Genomic DNA, 12,076 nt, shown 5'->3' with positions numbered 1-12,076 from the left:
CAAAGCTGTGCTGGGTGAGGCAGGAGTTTCTTTGGGAACCTCAGCCACTGCTGACACGGATCCCTGCACCGTCCCCCATTAGGTCAGACATGAAAGAGGTTGATTACGTTGCAAAAATATAAACCAATGCCACTCTCCTCACTACATTGTTTTTCAGTTTTGAAAAAATATAGTTTTCTTTATTAAAAATGTGACTGATGTTGACGTGCAGTAGGTTACTGCCTTTCTCTATGGTGGCAGCTTGGCTTATTCAGCTGTGCCGGAGTCCAGGCGCCGGGCTTGCCGTGGGCTCCTGGTGTACGAAGCCCGCAAGTTCTGCCACTTCTGTCTGAGCCTCGACACCAGGAAGGTGACAGCTAAGTGGATGCTACACACAAGCTCCTCCCCGTCATCTTCACGTGGCCAACAGCCACTGCCAGACACACATCCTCTTCATCTGCATGTCACCTCATCGTTTCGGCCACCACGTTCTCCTCGTGGGTCAGCTAGGACAGGAACTGGTCCATGCCTGGACTTGACCAGAGACTGAGGGCAAAAGACAGCACACTTCTTGGCCAGCTTCGTATTCTTTTTGAGTTTTTTCTTCAGCGCCTCATGTCCCTGTGGGGGGTGTTCTAGTAAACGGCCTTGGCCTCAGCACAGGGCTGCTGGTCCCCCAGATCACATGTGGAGAAAGTGGGGCAGGAGTGGACTTCCGCCTGGTGGTGCCCAAGGAGCGTCTGTCCTTCTGAGGGTCACAGTTCTTCAAGCCGATCTGCAGCCTGACTGTCTGCAAAGACCTCCTGCGCTGGCGCTGCTTCCTGTGCGGGACTCCCCGCACCGCCTCATGCAGGGTATCCCGGGAGACTTTGCTGCTCAGGGTCCCTCGCACGGCCAAAACCAGAAAGAGCTACTGCTGCTATTTTAAATAAATTATTAATGACTTTTAAATGTTCTTGGTGTTAGTTTCTAAAATAGTATATACATCAACACTGGGGTTTCTCCACATGGCACTACTGACATTTGGACCAGATACTTTGTGGTGGGGCTGCCCTGTGCACTGTCAGATATTAGCAGCATTCCTGGCTTCTACCCTAGAGGCAAACAGAAACACCACCACCACCACCACCACCAGTTTATCAACCAAAAACATGTCCTGGCACTGCCAAGTGTAAAGGGATCAAAGGTTTGAGAACCACTGCTCTTCACTTATGAATATAAATGTAAAATTCCTTTAAAAATTAGCAAACAGAACCTAATAGCATATTAAAAAAATAACACATGAAGACCAAGAAGGGTTTGTTCCATGAATGGAACCATGATTTTGTGGTAGGAAATCTATTAATAAAATTCATTCTATTTCTTTAAGAAAAATGCTGGTCAGGTAATTTAGCAAAATCCAGCCTCACTTTCTGATAAAAACACCCCATAAAGTGGAGGCAATTTAAAAGATTATAGACACTCATTATATGCTTCCCCTGAAGACAACACACCCACTACGGACTCCCCTGTAAGGTAATAACCTCTTCACCCCAAAGTCAGCATTTCCTGAATGAGAAACAATCAAGGCATTCCAGGAAACAGCAGGAGCCACGCAAAATGCCCATTACTGAACCCATCGCAGGCAAGAATATAGATGGAATACTCACAATAAATATATATTAGCAGACTGATTCCAGCCATGCAGTTTAAAAAAAAAAATCATGACGGAATACTCACAATAAATATATATTAGCAGACTGATTCTAGCCATGCAGTTTAAAAAAAAAAAAAAATCATGACCGCTGTAGCTGGTTTGGCTCAGTGGATAGAGTGTCAGCTGGTGGACTGAAGGGTCCTGGGTTCGATTCAAGTCAAGAGCACATGCCCGAGTTGCAGGCTCGATCCCCAATAGGGGGCGTGCAGGAGGTAGCCGATCAATGATTTTGTCATCATTGATGTTTCTCTCTCTCTCTCCCTTCCTCTCTGAAATCAATGAAAATATATTTTTTAAAAATACTCCAAAATTTTAAAAACTAAAATAAAATCATGACCAAATTTTGTTTATATCAGGACACAGAAACAGTTTACTATAGAAAATCAATTAATCTAATTATTGGCAATAAGAGAAAAAGGAAGAAAACAAGCCTATTTCACTGGATTCAGGAAAGGCAGACGGGAAGTGCAATGCCACTCATACTTAAGGAATGACCATGGAGACTCCATCCCAACATCAGAACTTACTGCGGCCACAGTGAAAGACAAGTAAAGAATAAGAGAAACAGAGATTGCACAGCTTTTGTCATTGGTACGTGAGATGATCGTCTACACAGGAGGTCCAAGGAGTTCTTGAGGCAATTTCGGAAAATGGAGAGCTGCAGGAGATGGTGACCAGAACACGGACACCGCTCCGCCCATGGCAGCGCCTTCACCTTCCGCCAGGGCTGCCAGCTGCCCAAACGCCTCCCTGACAGACGCCCACTTTGGAAGGACAATGAAGAGAGCAAAGTGGCACTAAAACTGAGAAGGGGCCACACACGCGTGACATTCACTCCTGTGCCAGGCCTGCGTGGTGCCCTCCCTTCAACGTCTGGGGCTGGACCATCCCTCCCGGCTCAGCCCTGTGTTTCTATGGACTCACCTCTTCACTTCAATTCACGTGGAAGCGAGTAGGAGAACAGCTCAGGCAATGCCAGGCGCCGAGTCAAGAAGGCGGCCAAGACAACTCAGGTTGCACGTGACGCAGCCACCAGATAGATACATGTGATGTGGCCCCCGGATGCCCTTCCCCACAGTCCTCTGTTCCAGCCAGAACCCCCGATACAGAGCCAAACCGACGGCACACCAGGTCCTGGTGCGCCCAGGCACGGCCACTCCAGAGGAGCGCTTCAATTTTTAGTTCTAGTCCCCAAGAGATAAGGAGCTGCCAGGCAGGCGGTGTCTGTGAGACAAGACGGCGCCCGCCACGGTGGCCTCTGCCTGGTGTTAGACGCCTGGAGGCAGGCAGCCCTGCCCAGGAGCACTGGTGACCTGGACAGTGAAGGCATGTGAACCTGTGTGCACACAGCCCTTTACACGTTCCAGCAGGAGAATGCAGGGTGGGAGGTACCAGAAAACAGACGCCCCTTCCTGGGAAAGGAACCTGGTCCAGGAAGCTGATTTCCATCTCCAATCTCCCCAAACTCCATCCTTCTGGGAGAGGTCCGGCTGCTGACCAGTGAGTGACCCTGGGCCCCTCTAGCCCAGGAACAACCCGTGGCGGGGGACACACGCCTGCTGTGCACGGTGCAATGCGCCTCCCGGATCGCAAGGCTCCCGGCGTCACCCACAGCCCCTGCAGCTCTGCACGCCCTGGGCCCCAGGACCCCTGGCAATTGTGAGGGAGAGAATCCCCTCAGCCCCAAGCAGCCTCCAGTCACTGCAGGTGATAATTGACAGGAAGAGAAAGCAGTGCATTGAGAGCTCCACCCTAGGATACAACATAACTGTGATTTTCTTCTGTACACAATAGCAGCTCGCAACAACTCAACAAGTGAAACCCTACGCTGAGTATTAAATCAATGATGAGCAAAGAAAGCACATACACTTTTGATTCAGAATGTCAGAGTCTACAGCCACACCACGCCCACGATATGGCCAGGCTTGTGTCATATTTATGGTAACAGTTACTAAACAGGCACTCATAAGAAAAGCCTTAATTCTAAAGCGACACTAAACAAAGTAATTTTAACTTGGAAAGGAAGGCAGTACTGCAGTGCTCAGTTCATATATTTAAGCAACATTATTTTAAACAAGCCAAGACTACAAATACAAAAAGTATGAGATTGGCATGGGGTTGTATCAACTTACTCATATCCCAAAAACTGTTTTTACCAAATAGTAGCTATCAGCACATGGTTCGTTGTAATCATTACACAGGAGCTTAAACATCCTGCCTGAGAACTGGGAACTATTAATTAAATGTGCAAACTTCTAGACATGGTGGCTGGGACCCGCTCACTTTAAAAGACAGGTGACTTCAGGCCCAGAGAAGAAATGGCAGGAGGCCATCTGGTGGAGGCATGATTAACAGAAAGGAACCTGTCGCTCACTGACCTAACACTAGCAGATCTCAAGACTGCGTGTGGGTGCAGGAGGGCGGAGGTCAGCTTGGAGCCTAATAGAAGGGTCCCGGACTGCCTGGAGCCAGGACACAGAGGACAGAAGAGGGGGTGCGGGTAACTGGAGGCCACTCTGTGGGATGGGCCTGAGGACTCTGATGACTGGGTACCCCCATGCCCACCCCGATTCAGTGCTCTCCGCCAGAGCTGCCGATTATCACTGGGCTCCCAGGGGAGCGCCCGATGGAGAACTGGGCCTCCTCCTGGCAAACATGCCCACAGACCTCAGGGTCACGTCACCCCTGGACATCTAAATGGACGGCCATGTCTGTCTCAAAGAGTCTCTCAATCTTCAGGGTCTGCTAACAAAAGCCAGGCCCAGCTCTGCGGGGTGATGCCCGCTGCTGCTCCCCCGCAGACACACTGGGACCCAGCAGCATCTTTAGTCTGGCCCCCCAGGAAAGAACAGAAGGGGAGACCCCATACCTGAACTTTCTCATTTCGCTTTTGGATAAATGGGAACTGATTAACAAATACCTAAGAAAACTTCAAAGCACATACCCCTTTAAGAAATCAATCAACATGCACTAAGCCCCAACTGTGCTCCACAAGGTCCCTTCAATGTCACTGAAGCTAACTCAGTGAGCTCGGCTCTCCAGGCAGATGGACTTCTGGGTCTGCCAGCAAGAGCTGTGCCCAGATCACGAGGGCGGGACCCACTCCAGGGCCGTTCCGGGGAACAGAAACACACACACACACACACACACACACACACACGCACACACACACACACACACACCCTCGGGTGCCTCCTCTCCTAACTTACCGAGGCTCGGGGTCAGCACAGCCAGGGAAGCAATCGTCCTGAGAGGTTCTCACCTTGAGGGCCTAAAAGCGAAAGGCACAAACACATGTCCTTACGCAGGAAAAACCCACGGTGACCAAACCCCTGCACATCAGGGGAGCTGACCACCGGGAATGAACTTTATTTCCCCGTGAACTGAATACTCCACCACCTTCAGCAAATACCGAGGCCATGGCCCATTCGGGGCCTTTCCGAGCCGTGACTTCCCACTGCCTGATCGGGAGGCCCCACAGATGGCTCACAAATGAACACACCCCAGGAAGGACCACAAAGCAACTTCCACCTCCCCGCAGGCTCTCAGGAGCAGCTGAAGATGGGCTCTTCCCGCCATGCGCCACGCGGATCCAAACAGCCCCCAGGCCTCTGCCCTCTGGATGCCAGGATCTGTCCTTCCCGGCACAGCAGTGCTGCCCGACCTCGTTCGCACTCTTGCTCCCTCCCAAACCCGACAAAACTCTGCACACCGGGCTCCCCTCCAGAACAGCCAGCCCCCTCTCCCTCCAGCATGACCTTAGGCTGTGACCAACGAAGCGAAACCCCAGGGCCACTGGCCAATCTTATTCCTTGTTTTTGTTTGCTTTAAGTTGTGGTAAAATATACATAAAATTCACATTTTAACCACTTTTTAATATATGTTTTTATTGATTTCAGAGAGAGAGAGGGAGAGGGAGAAACATCAATGACGAGAGAGAATCATTGATCGGCTGCCTCCTGCAAGCCCCCAACTGGGGATCCGGTCTGCAACCTGAGCATGTGCCCTGACCGGGAATTGAACCCTGACTCCTGGTTCACAGGTCAATGCTCAACCACTGAGCCATCCTCGCCAGGCCATTTTAATCATGTTTAAGTGCCCAGCTCAGTGGCATTAAGCACATTCACACTGTTGTACAACCATCCACATCATCCATCTCCAGAACTTTTCACCTTCCCCAGCTGCAACCCTCTCCTCATTAAACACTAACTCCCCCCGCCCCAGCCCCTGGCACCCAGCATTTGACTGTTCTAAGCATCTCATATACGTGGAATCATAGCCTTCGACCTTTTGTGACTGGCTTATTTCACTCAGTATGATGTCCTCCAGGTTCATCCATGTCATAAGCATGTTTGTTTTTAAGGTTGAATAATATTCCATTTAAGTATACACCACATTTTTCTTCTATCAATCGTGTCGTTTTAGCTTCCACATTTAGGCTTATGACCCATTTCGAGTTGATTTTTTTACAATGGGAGGAAGTAGGACAAAGGTTCATTGTTTCTGCATATGGGTGTCCAATAATCCTGGCATCACTTGTTGAAAACGCTACCACTTCCTCATTGAATTACGCTGGTACTTTTGTTGGAAACTCATTGACTCTAAATGTGCGGGTTTGTTTCTGGAATCGTTCCATCCCACTGATCTTCATGCATACCTTTTCCACAATTAGTGAAGCAAGAGAGAGTCTTAAAACCAGGTCATCTTTTGTTTGTCTCTTCAAAATTATTCTGACTATTCTAGGTCTTTGAATTTCCATTAACTTTTAAAATGAGCTTGTAAATTTCTAAAAAAACAAAATAAACAAACAAAAACTTTGCCAGGATTATGATTTTGATTGCACTGCATCTCCATGTCAGTTTTGGTAGAGCTGACATATTAGTGACATTGGGTGTCCTAGTTCATTGACATAGTATATCTCCCCATTTATATAGGTCTTCTTTAATTTCTCTGGGTACATTTTTTGGTTACATTTATCCCTAAGAATTTCATATTTTCCCTGCTGTTGTAAATGGTGTTTTATTACAAATTTTAATTGTCCAGTGCTAGTATATTGTCCAGTTTTATACTGACCTGTATCTTGTAAACTCACTGAACTCACCTATTAGTTCTAGTAGCTTATTGTAGATTCCGTAGGGTTTGCCACACCTGTGAATAAAGATTTCCCTTCTCTTTCCCATCATGTATGTGTTTTATTTCCTTTTCTTCTCTTACTTTTCTAGTTTAAGGTTGGTTAAAAGCAGTGAGAAGGTGGGGGACATGCCAAGGTCACAGGGCCCTCCCTCAGAGGCCACTCGGAACCTCGACAGCCCTGTCCAGTGGGAGCTTGATGCGAGCCACAAAGGGAAGTGCTCCTCCAACTGTACATTTTCTAGCGCCACACGAAAAAGTGAAAAGAAACAGGCAAACATGATTTAATAGTACATTTTATTTGACCCAATATATCCAACATCCAGTCCGTGTAAAAGCCTCTTAGAGAGGTGTCTTACGCTCCCTCTCATGCTCTTGGGAATCGTGTGCATGTCACACTGACAGCACCTCCGAACCCTGGGCAGCCGCCACACCTCCGGCTCCGCACAGTGCGGACAGAACACGCCTCTGAGGTCCTTGTCCTCCCATCTCCCTTTTCCACTTACAAGTTAAGAATTTTATTTTCATGAACTCTTTGACTTCAAGTGATTTTACAGTGGTTAATTCTCCCACTGGATGGTAGGCATGGGGATTCAATATTCTGTTTTCATATTTATTAATTAAAAAAAAATAAGCTAACCCATTCCTGGAAATATAATATAATCACAAGTTATAAAATAAAAATGACAAAATTATCAAATACTCCCAATTTTCCATTTCTTCTGTAAACTTTGAAAGGAGAAGAAGAAACTGAACCCTTTCTGGAAATAAGTACTAATGACCAAGCATAAACAACTCGTAATTATCATCACTTTCTTTTAAACTTTCTCTTTTTTTCTAGAAAAAAGTTCTTATTTATAAGAAGCCCCTCTCTTATTTATATTCTCTGTCTCTCTATCAGACCGTCTCTCACCCCCAGCGCCCCTAGCCCCACTCCCAACAACAGGAAGGACCACCTCTGTCATCAAACCACCACCTGGTACAAATCTTTCTTGTTCTGTACAGTTGACGTGCTACATGTCACACAATTCAAGTTACACGCCATGTCAAATAAAGTGTATCTGGAATGCTCCAGGCCACCGCTGCTGACTTCATGCTGCGCTCGGGGATGGGCCAGGAGCCTCTCCCCACTTAGGTGCTTATGTCATTATTTGGCAGATGTATGTGAGTGGGAATAAAAAGACTAATTGGTAAAATCATTGTTAAGTAAACCTGTCCTACCCTAAATGTGATGACAAATGTTAAACCTTATTTTCAAAACCTCCCTTTCCCCACACAAATGGCAGTAAACACAATCGCTGGGAAGAGGGGCGATACCCCAGCTGAGCCCATTACCTCCCTGCACCTGAAGTCGCCCTACAAAGTCCCTCATGCAGCTTTCTTCCAGGGGTTCCCAACGCAGCCCTCACTCCCAGAGGAGCCTAAGGACACAAGACCAGAAGGACAGGTGGCCTCACCTGCCAATCAGCCACCCCAGTGCCACAAAGTGACCACAACAGCTAGCAGCCCCTGCTGCTCTCAGACTAGTGGCTTTCAGGGAAGGAGAGATGCTACTCTCAGATTTGCTGAGCCATGAAATGATTCAGCAACAAGGAAAACCCAAAGCTGGCACAGAAACACGGTGCTGAATGGTGAGACAGGCAGACACCCAGTTTGGGTGCGGGTGGGTGGCACAGCTAATGCCAATGCACCCGCCTCTACCATGCTCAGAACCTGCGAGACACTGGGCTGCAATGCCGCCAGGCCTCTTCCAGACAGAGTAACAGGGATGGACAGAGCCCACGGTCTCCTTCGTCGGCACCCACGGGAGGCAGGAGAGCCAACGCCGGCAGGAGAGGCACACGGGAGGGACCCTTGCCAGGTGTCCAAGGGCTCGCGGCCAGTTCGGGGACGAATCTGTGCAAAGCTCAGTCCTTGTTTCTGTTCTTGCTCCCTTCTCCCTGTGGCGCTTGCCAATCGCAGCCCCTTCTTCCTAAGTGCTGGCGTCCCGGGGCAGGCCGGCCGGGACTCACACACACCACGTGGGACGGCACTTCTCCGCCAGGCATGAGGTGCGTGGTGTGTGCACACCTCTTTACAAAGCGCTTTTGCACGTGGCCTTTCCCATCCTCACAGGCTCCCGGGGAAGAGGAGCAGAGGCCATGCAGAGCCGCTGTCACCCATGCTCTCGGCCTGGAGCCTACGGTGCGCCCTACACGGCCACAGAGGACAGACCAGTCACCTGCCACCACTCTCACCGCGTGACCTCAGCAGAATTGCCTAGGGCGCTGTCGCAGTTCACAGTGGGATCCCAGCATGTGGGATTTCAAAATGAGAAAATAACGGAAAATGAAAAAAGTTAGGCGCCGGGAAGGGTGTCATTCTTTCCAATACGATGGGGTGATGGAAACAGCGTGAGCCTTTCAGAGGGTAAGGGTGGCATCATCCCATACACCGAAAGGTTGTGGGTTCGATTCCCGGTCAGGTACATAGAGGAGGCAACTGATCAATGTTTCTCTCACATTGATGTTTCTCTCTCTCCCTTCTCTCTCGAAAATCAATAAACATATCCTCAGGCGAGGATAAAAAATTAATTAACCTAAAATCCCCACACATTTAGAAAATAAAAATGTCTTTTAGATCACTCATGAGTCACAGAAGAATAACACCAGAAATTGTTAAATGCTGAGACCTGAACAATGAAAATGCTACATACCAAAATATACAGGCTACCATAAAGCAGTTACAGCCTTAAATGCTTACGATAGAAAAAAAGTCTGAAAGTTAAGAAATGAAGCTTAGAAAAAAATAAAGGATAATAATAAAGAAAAAAGGAGTAAAAAATAAAGGATAAAAAATATTAAACAAAATAAAAGCTTTCAATTCAATAACCTAGCAAAAGAACACCAGAATAAACTGAAGGAGCGTGGAAAGCACTAATGACAATGAAAGCAGAAATTAATGACACAAAAAACAGAGACCATGGAGATGGTCCACAAAACTAAAAGCTGGCTCTGCAGTCAGTAACAAAATAGATAAACCTCTGCTGAGATGACTCGAGAAAAAAGAAAGGCGAGAGCAATTTTAGGATGGAGATGGTCCACAAAACTAAAAGCTGGCTCTGCAGTAACAAAATAGATAAACCTCTGCCGAGATGACTCGAGAAAAAAGAAAGGTGAGAGCAATTTTAGGGATGCAAAGGGAACTTAATGTCAGACATAGTAGAGATTTTAAAACTAAGAAAATGTAATGGCCTCTGTACCAAGGAAATGGCCAGTTTCATGAAATGGATAGTACGGTAGGCAGCCCTGAGATGACCCCCCGGGTTCACACCCTCGTGCAATCGCCTCCTCTTGAGGGTGGGTTAGACCTGGTGACTGGCTTCTAACAAGAAGAGTACAGCATCCCAGGCCAGTGTGGCTCAGTGGTTGGGCACTGACCTATGAACCAGGAGGTCACAGTTCAATTCCCAGTTAGGGCACATGTCCAGGATTACAGACACAATCCCCAGTGTGGGGTGTGTAGGAGGCAACCAATCAATGATTCTCTCATCACTGATGTTTCTATCTCCTTCTCCCTTCCTCTCTGAAAATAAAAACATTTTTTTTTTAAAAAGAGTACAGCACAAGTAATGGAAGGTCACCTCCGAGATGAGCTTTTGGAAGACTGAAACTTTCTCTCTCCCCCTCCCTCACCTCCCTCCCTCTTCCTTCCTCTCTATCTTTTCATGTTTGCGTGCTCTTATGAGCAAATTGCCATGTTGGGGAGGCCCTCAGAATCCTAACGACAACAACCCATGAGTGACCTTGAGAAGGGACCCTTCCCCATAGAGCCTTCAGGTAAGACCACAGCCTGGGTGACACCTTGATGGCGGCCCATGAAAGCTAAGCTGTGCCCAGATTCTTGGACCGCAGAAACTGTGAGATGATAGTGCTGTTTTTAAAGCCAATAAACATTGGTGTCATTTGTCACACAGCACAGGTAACTAATGCAGATCCCTCCCTAGAAAAATAACTTACCAAATCATATTCAAACAGGATTGGGAAACCTGAACAGATCTGCAGCTACTAAACACACCCAAGTAACCAACTCCTGGATCAAGACAGAAAGCATTCCCAATGCCCCTAGCAGGCCCTGCATGTTCCCTTCCGGTCCGTCCCCAGTGGCCCCTCAGTGGCCACACCCTGGATCAGACAGCACGCACCTCTGTGCCTCACGCCCTTTGCTCCCACCTCTGTAAGAGCCACACATATCTGCCTGTGGTTGCAGCTACTTCATCTCTTTCCCATCGTGTGCATTTTGTTTGAAGCAATATTCCGTTGTACATACACACCACATTTTTCTTCTCCAGGGTCTGCCCACTAAGTGGCTGTGGCCATCCTGTCCTGCCCGGGGTCCTGACACGCACACTGGGTCACATGCAATGGCCTCGCTTGCAGATCTGGCCACGAGGTCCCTGAAGCACTGCGCCATTTACAGCGCTGGGCCGAGGCCGCCGTACATTTTAGCCACCCCGGTGGGCGGGCCGGCACTTCCCTGTGGCCGTATTTTTGCATGTCCCTGATGACCAATGGAGGTAAGTCTTTAATCTCTTATTGGCCTCTAATCCCGGGGGGCGCAATGGGACGATTCAGAACCAAACAGCCTGTGTCTGTACCAGCACGACAAGGGGAAACAATAGCATCCTTGACTTGAAATCGGGAACAAGACAAGAACACCCTGTCCCGCTGCCATCCAACACCGCCCTGAAGGCCCAGGCAGTAAAATGGGAAGGAAAGACAGTAAAGGCACAAGGATGAGACAAAGCCACCACCATTCCCAGATAATAGGGATGTCTGCGCAGAAAATCCCCAAGTCCACAAATCTAGAAATAGAGACCGGCAAGGTGACTGGCTATAAAATTGATACCCAAAATCAACTGCCTTTCTGAACAACATCCACAAGAAGTTAGAAACCAATTTAATTAAAAATAAATTTTGAAAACACCACTTACAAAAACAACAAAAATTATAAGTGTCTGGGAATAAGTTTAACTGCAGAGTCTAAGACAGTATGTGGAATATTACAGAACCTAATTGCAAGTCATTTAAAAAGATCTTCATTAATGGAGACACATACCATGTTTACATCAGGAAGACTTAATATTATAAAGATGAAAAATCCCCCCAAGTGGATCTACAGAGTTAATACAATTTCAATCAAAATCCTGACAAAGTTTTCATGAAACTTGACAAGCTGATTTTTAAAAAAATATATTTTTATTGATTTCAGAGAGGAAAGGAGAGGGAAAGA

General features: G+C 47.6%; 1 protein-coding gene across 1 annotated transcript in view; it reads right to left on the bottom strand.

The window, feature by feature from the left end:
- The window catches only part of AGPAT3 (1-acylglycerol-3-phosphate O-acyltransferase 3), a 57,817-nt gene extending 52,871 nt beyond the window's left edge, over positions 1–4,946 (bottom strand). The window contains exon 1 of the mRNA XM_005880424.1: positions 4,885–4,946. The gene's annotated coding sequence lies outside the window, so the exon portion shown is untranslated. The remainder of the gene's footprint in view (positions 1–4,884) is intronic.
- Between the last annotated feature and the right edge of the window lie 7,130 nt (positions 4,947–12,076).

This window comes from Myotis brandtii, unplaced genomic scaffold, assembly GCF_000412655.1.
Source record: "Myotis brandtii unplaced genomic scaffold, ASM41265v1 scaffold638, whole genome shotgun sequence".
Classification (NCBI taxonomy): Eukaryota; Metazoa; Chordata; class Mammalia; order Chiroptera; family Vespertilionidae; genus Myotis; species Myotis brandtii.
The sequence above is the reverse complement of the archived record's forward strand: the minus strand, read 5'-3'. Positions and strand labels throughout refer to the sequence as shown.